General features: G+C 37.9%; 1 pseudogene; it reads right to left on the reverse strand.

Moving 5' to 3' along the window:
- Positions 1-1,467: 1,467 nt before the first annotated feature.
- On the reverse strand, positions 1,468-1,582 carry LOC123621346 (annotated as a pseudogene).
- Positions 1,583-7,537: the final 5,955 nt, after the last annotated feature.

The raw sequence follows: 7,537 nt of genomic DNA on the forward strand, positions 1-7,537 counted from the left end.
AATAGTGCACAGGGTACCCAACAGGTAATTTTTGATCCCTTACCCCTCTTCTATCCTCCCCCTTTCTAAGTCTCCAAAGTCCATTAGACTACTCTGTATGACCATGTACCCATTGTTTAGCTCCCACTTATAAGTGAGTATATGCAGTATTTGTTTTTCTGTTCCTGAGATACTTCACCTAGGATAACAGATTCCAGTTCCATCCAAGTGGCTGTGAAAGACATTATTTCATTTATGGCTGAATATACCTCCATGGTATATATATACCATATTTTCTTTAACCTCTCATCAGTTGATATGTACTTAGGTTATTGGTTACATATCTTTGCAATTTGCAATTATGAGTTGTGCTGCAATAAACATATTAGTGAATGTGTCTTTTTTGATATAGTGACTTCTTTTCTTTTGGGTAGAAACCCAGTAGTGGGATTGCTGGATTGAATGGTAGGTCTACTTTTAGTTCTTTGAGGAATCTCCATACTGTTTTCCATAGACGTTGTACTAATTTACATTTCCACCATTGGTGTATAAGCATTCCCTATTCACCACATCCACTCTAACATCTATTGTTTTTTTAACTTTTTAATAATGGTCATTCTGATGGTGGTAGAATGGTGAGGGTATCTCACTGTGGTTTTAATTGCATTTCCCTGATGTTTAGTGATATTGAGTATGTTTTCATATGTTTGTTGGTCATTTGTACATTTTCTTGTGAAAAAAATGTGTGTTCGTGTCTTTTGCCCACACTTCAATGGGGTTATTTGTTTTTTTCTTGCTGATTTGTCTGAGTTCCTTGTAGATTCTGGAAATTAGTACTTTGTCAGACATATAGTTTGCAAATATTTTCTCCCATTCTGTAGGTTATTTACTCTATTGATTATTTCTTTTGCCATGCAGAAACTTTTTAGTTTAATTAAGTCCCATTTATTTATTTTTGTTTTCATTGTATTTGTTTTGGGGGTCTTAAATTCTTCTTAATTAAAGAAATAAGCAATAAATTCTTTGCTTAGGCCAATATCCAGAAGAGTTTTTCCTAAGTTTTCTTCTAGAATTTTTATGTTGTCAGGTCTTACATTTAACTCTTTAATCCATCTTGAGTTTATTTTTGTGTATGGTGAGAGATAGGGATCCAGTTTCATTCTTCTGCATGTGGCTCTCCAATTTTCCTAGCACCATTTATTAAATAGGGCATCCTTTCCCCAGTGTATGTTTTTGTCTGCTTTGCCAAAGATCAGTTGGTTGTAGATATATGGTTTTATTTCTTGGTTCTCCATTCTGTTCTATTAATCTATGTGTCTACTTTTGTACCAGTACCATGCTGTTTTGGTTACTATAGCCTTGTAGTATAATTTGGAATCAGGTAATGTGATGCCTCCAGATTTGCTCTTTTTGCTTAGGACTGATTTGGCTATTTGGGCTTTTCTGATTCCACATGAAATTTAGGATTATTTTTTCTAATTCTATGAAAAAAATATGGAATGCTTCATGAATTTGTGTGCCATCCTTCCACAGGGACCATGCTAATCTTCTCTAAATCATTCCAATTTTATTAATAGTATATGTGCTACTGAAGTAAGCACACAAGCCCCTTTTAAGTAATTTTTTTTTTTTTTTTTTTTTTTACTGCCAGGAATACTGTGTTGAGACACATGCCACTTTTCAATGGTAGGTGGCGACCACAACTGCTCACAGATTAATGACCTAGAGGGATCTGAGATTTAGAAAACCCCATCCAAAATACACCCCCCAAAAAAGCATTGCTGCTGCTCACAAAAACACCTCCAGATACCAGGAACTACTGAAAAGACAACACCATATTACTATAAAATGACCATACGCTAGCTGGCCAGTAGCAAGATGCTCTCTGTATAATGACAGAAAATTTTGGAATATTATCTGTGAATGCAAGTTGAATAGAAGATGCCAAATAAAGGTGACCTACTTTAAAAGTACCTCCTCTAGGAGAACCAGTAGACAGAACTGTCTTGTCACCCTCCTAAGCTTAGTGGGCAGGCACCAAGACAAAATTCAACCAAATATAGATGCTAATAAATTCTCCAGGAAAGAAACAGGTTTGCTACTTCTAACTACCTAAGCAATAAAGAAAGAAATATTAAATAATGAATCTAAGTGAAAATAAAATGCCAATCACTGGGCAGACTTCCCATATCTAAATGCAGTGCCCTTTAAACTAACTAATTCACCCAGAGAAGGCCTAGAAATATGAAAAAATCTAGGAGGTGTCAAGTTTCCACCCCTGAGGGGTGAAGGTGCCAGAAATTCAGAGAAAAGTACCACCTGGAAAAGGACCCAGGTGTGAGGATAGCAAGAAATTCACTCCACATCCAAACTCACTTGCACAGATAGATCTTGGACTGCCTGAGAAGAATGCCACCCACATGTTGGCACATTGTTTTAAGTCACTATTTCATAGACCCAGTCCCCAGTTGCCCAGGGGCTCCAGCCTAGAGACTGTACCTCTGCTTTACCCGTTGCATTATTCAGGACTCTTTTGTTCACATGTAACAGAAAGTCAATTCAAAGTGGCTTTTAAAAATAAAAGATAATTTTTGGTTCCTGTAACTTAAAAGGTCAGGGTTAGTATGACCTCAAGCATGGCTGGATCAAGGGGTTCAAACCATATCAGGACTCAGGCTGACTCACTCTTTCCCCAACCATGATTCAGCTTTGCTTTTCTCTATGTTGGCTTTATTCTCTGATACGCTTTCTCCAAGGGGGCCACTGGAGTCAACAGGCCTATAGTCTACCATCTTGGCAGCCAGCATGGAAACACAAAGACTTCATTCTCTCTATTTCCATCAAAGTCCCAGAAAAAGCCTCTTTGGCTCTGATTAGTCCATCCCGGGCCATGCATCCACCTCTGGACCAACAACTGGCCAACACAATGGAATACTCTCACTGACCAGTGTCCAATAGATTATTTAGCAGTAGATAATTTGCTTCTAGTAGACTAGGAGCAAAATTACAGGCAGCCTAAGATTCACCAGCAAAACCACATGAGTAAAAGCAACAACAGCCAAAGAAAACAAAATTTCTGGCTGACTGAGCGTTTTCAGATTGTGTTCTTCCCGAGATAGTAAGTACTAATCCACTAAACTTAATAAGCCTCCCTGAGGAGTCTGAAGTTGCAGTGAATTAATACACATAAAAAGCACTTAGAAGAATGCCTGCACCAAAGTAAATACCATAGAAATGTTAGCAACACCATGGAAGAAGAATCCTGGAGAAGGAGAAAGAACACATCCTAACAGGCAGGGTGGAGGCACAGAATAGTTTAATCTAAATATTAAGAAGAGTGTAGCCTAATTTTGTAACAAACTGGTAAAGCAGGATATATGGGTTAAACTACTCTTTGCTTCTTTGATTCATAGTCTGAGAATCACAAGACTTTTATTCTCATAGTCTGAGAATCACCAATACAAGAGCATTTGATGTAGAATAAACACTCAATGCTGGTCACAAGATGGTAGACTGATAGGTACTAAAGTCTACCCTTCTATGCCAATTATAACCATAGAAACAACAGAGAGTATATTATAAATAAATTAATGTGCTCTAAAACTATAAATGCTTGCTGAAATGGACAGAGAGAACTTGCTAAAAGACAGAGATCATACTAGATTAGATTGAAATGGGAAACTGTAGCCTAGAACACCAGTGGGAATACACAGAAAACTTCTCCCTCAGGAGGACCCAAGACCATGCCCTGAGGTGTGATAGCCCCATGGAAGCTCCCCATGGGGAATAGGGAACAATCACACCCTGCACACAAACTTCCCATATACCTCACAAGCAGCACAACCCACCCACTCCCAGGTCTCAGCGAAAACAAATACAGAGTGTAACCCTGACAGCAGTGGTAGCCCCTTCCCCCAGCTGAGCTGTAAAAGCCAAGATGACAGATAATCTAGTAAATAATATCAACTATAAAGAGATGTGCACAAAAAAAAGAATCACCAAAGAACTAAGAAGTTTCTAACACCATCAGAGAGAAACAAACTCAAAAAATTGGAGGAATTTATACCCAATGAAATAAAATTAATAAGGTATCAGAATAGGACTTTAAATATAATCCATATCTTCTTCAAAGAGATAAGGGAGTGTAGTACCATCATGAAACAGGAACTGGAAGTTATTAAATCAACCAATGAGAGAAATTAGAAATAAAAAGTGATTAATTGTTGACATTAAAACTTAATGGTAGGATGGACACAGCTAAAGAGCCAACTTGTGAATTGAAAGACTTGGCCAAGGAATTTTCTGAAAATGCAACACACGGAAATAAGGCTCTGTGAAGTGAGGAAGAAACATAGAGGGATGTGGAGAATAGATTCAGAAGTTCTAACATCCGTCTAAAGGTTCAAAAAAAGAGAGACTACAGAAATGGAGGAGAAGCACTATTTAAAGAAATAATGTTCTTGCAGTGAATCATGAAGGATTGAACCTCTGCTCCCTTCTTTGCTCTCCTGCCCTCTCCCCCTAAAATGCCAGCTGATGGATTAAAAAGGAAGGCATAAACCTACCTATTCAAGAGATTAGAGATGATACAAGAGTAAATAAGGGATGATATCTATATTTTAGAAGCTGAAAGCAGATGGACAGGGGATAATTAATTCAGCAAACCAGAGAAAGTTAAAAGTCAAATGCTTGCAGTGTGTGAGAAGGCCAATAAACACAGACCCAAGCCCCAGAAAGACTCAGGAACTAGAGTACAGTAGTCCCCTTTATCCATGCTTTGCTTTCCAGGGTTTCTGTTACCCACTGTCAACTGCAGTCCAAAAAACAAGTGAGTATAGTACAGTAAGATATTTTGAGAAAGAAAGAAACCATATTAATAAACTATTATTACAGTATATCATTATAATTGTTCTATTTTATTATTAGTCATTGTTGCTAATACCTTACTGTGCCTAACTTATAAATTAAATATCACAGGCACGTATGTACTGTATAGGAAAAAAACATAGTATAGTCATCCCTCAGTATCCATGGGGGATTGGTTCCAGGACCCCCCACAGTCTAAGAGAGGTCCCATCTCTCTTATACCAAAATTCTCAGTTGCTCAAGTCCCTTATATAAAATGGTGCAGTATTTGCATATAACCTAGCACATCCTCCCATATACCTTAAACCATCTCTAGATTACTTACTTATAATATCTAATAAAATATAAATGCTATGTAAATAGTTATTATACTATATTGTTTAGTGAATAATGACAAGGAAAAAAAGTCTGTACATGTTCAGTATAGATGCCATTTTTTTTCCAAATATTTTGAATCCACAGATGGTTGAATCCATGAATTCAGAACCCATGGATACAGGGGGCCCAACTGTATCTATAGGGTTCGGTATTTCTGTGGTTTCAGGCATCCACTGGGGGTCTTGGAGGTATCCCCCACCAATAAGGGGGACTACTGTACCAATAACCTGGCAGGGGTACACATGAGGCTGAACACAGTAGGACTGTTGAAAATCTGTCTGAAAAGCAGACAGCCCCCATATTCCTTTATCACCCATTCACGCAGGCAGTTCTCCCTCCTTCTCCCCAATGAAGATAGAAGTTTATCATCTGATAGAGCAAAAAGACTCTGGACTTAGGACATCAGGTGGATGTGGCCTATTAAAAACAGAAAAGCTTCATCTCAATATTATCTAAATTGGAAAAAGAAAAAAAAACAGAAAAGCTAATGAAAGCCAACACACTAAATGGTGAGTCACCAGTCCTTTTCCTCCAAATACTGTCAAGAATACTGATGGTTAGGCTTCCACACCCCAAACAGGAAATTAGAAGGTTGGTCTCTGGAGAAACCAGGCATCCCAATAGAAAAGACCTACAGATAAGTGATCACAGAAGGTCCCGTACCAAATGACAAGATCTCTGCCCATTACTTTGAAAAACCCACCAATAGTCCCAATTACCTCTTTTAGTGCCTCACTCTTAAATATGAATAGAAATTCAAGGATCACCAGACATTTAAAAAGGGAAAGGAACTCAGAGAAAACAGGAACAATGCAGAAACAGATTTTTAAAACTATAATTGCTGTGTTTGGAAATATTAGAGATGATTTAGCATCTTTGAAACAAGAGCAGGATGTTTTCTGAAAGTAACAAAGAATGAGACAGAAAAGATTGAATGGCAGAAAAGTTTCTAATTCAATAGAAGAGGTGGAAATCTCCAAGAAAGTAGTGAGAAAGACAGAGAGATTAGAGATTAGAAGTGACAAAGACAATATAGGAACTATTAATCAGATGTTTAAGTCACTATAATTGGGAACTTTTTGTTACAGAGCTAAGTCTACACTTTCACTAACAAAAATACCTTTACAATTCTGAGAGAAGTTTATTTCCTACCCAGGATTCTATTCTTAATGCAAATTACCAATCAAGTGTAAGCTGAATAAAGACATTTTCAAATATGAAACATCTCAAAAAAAAGTACCTCTTAAGTACTCCTTTTCAGAAAACTACTGGAGCAAATAAATACTCACACCAGGGTCTATGCACATAACAAACAAATATGTAAGCAATACCTCACTGCCCACTACTTTACATGTTCACTGATAAATCACTATACCTCACAGTGGCCCATGAATTTTATGATACATTTTTAATCAAATTGTTTACACAGATAGGGGACCTGCGAAAAAATATTTGCCTGAGACCCCACACACCCTAGGGACAGTCCTAGTCAAAGTAATAGAGATTGTTAGAACAATGATCATGTAGAGATTTAAGAATGAAGAGGTCATAAATAAGCTTTGGGAGTAGATTCATTATAGTGATGAGGGCAGAAAGCAACACTGAAGGGAAAAAGAGAATGGGTGGTGAGAATATGAATCAAGCCCATGACAGTTTCTAGCCTGTTTAATCTACTTGTTGTGTGACTTTAAGGACATTCCTTTCCCTCCTGGAGTTTTAGTGGCTTCATCTATAAAATTGGGGATCAGCCTGAGCAACACAGGCGAGACCCTATCTCTACAAAAAAATTAGGCAGATGTGGTGGCACATGCCTGTAGACCCAGCTACCCAGGAGGCTGAGGCAGGAGGATTGCTTGAGCCCGAGAGTTTGAGGCTGCAGTGAGCTGTGATGACACCACTGAACTCTAGCCTGGGCAACAGATCAAGACCTGTCTCCCAAAAAAAAAAAAAAAAAAAAAAAACCGTGGGATCATAATATGTACTTCTCAGAGTTTTGTAGGATTAAATTAGATACATTAATTTCCTTGCTTCCGTCAAACTCAAGTACACAGACACACAAAGACACACACACACACACACACACACACACACACACACACACACAAACACACACCCCTGATTATAGCCAATTGTTCTTTGGGGATGGGGAGGCAGTGTATGAATCTTATGAGAGCCAGTCTCTGCTTTCTTCTACTTATGGACACTGCAGGAGAAGACAGTGATGCATGAGAATTTGATCTTGGGAATCAAGATCAAAGTAGTATTAACAGATGGCTCATTATTTACAAAATACCTTAAAGGGCCATTTTGGTTT

The sequence above is a fragment of the Lemur catta genome, chromosome 15, assembly GCF_020740605.2.
Source record: "Lemur catta isolate mLemCat1 chromosome 15, mLemCat1.pri, whole genome shotgun sequence".
NCBI lineage: Eukaryota > Metazoa > Chordata > Mammalia > Primates > Lemuridae > Lemur > Lemur catta.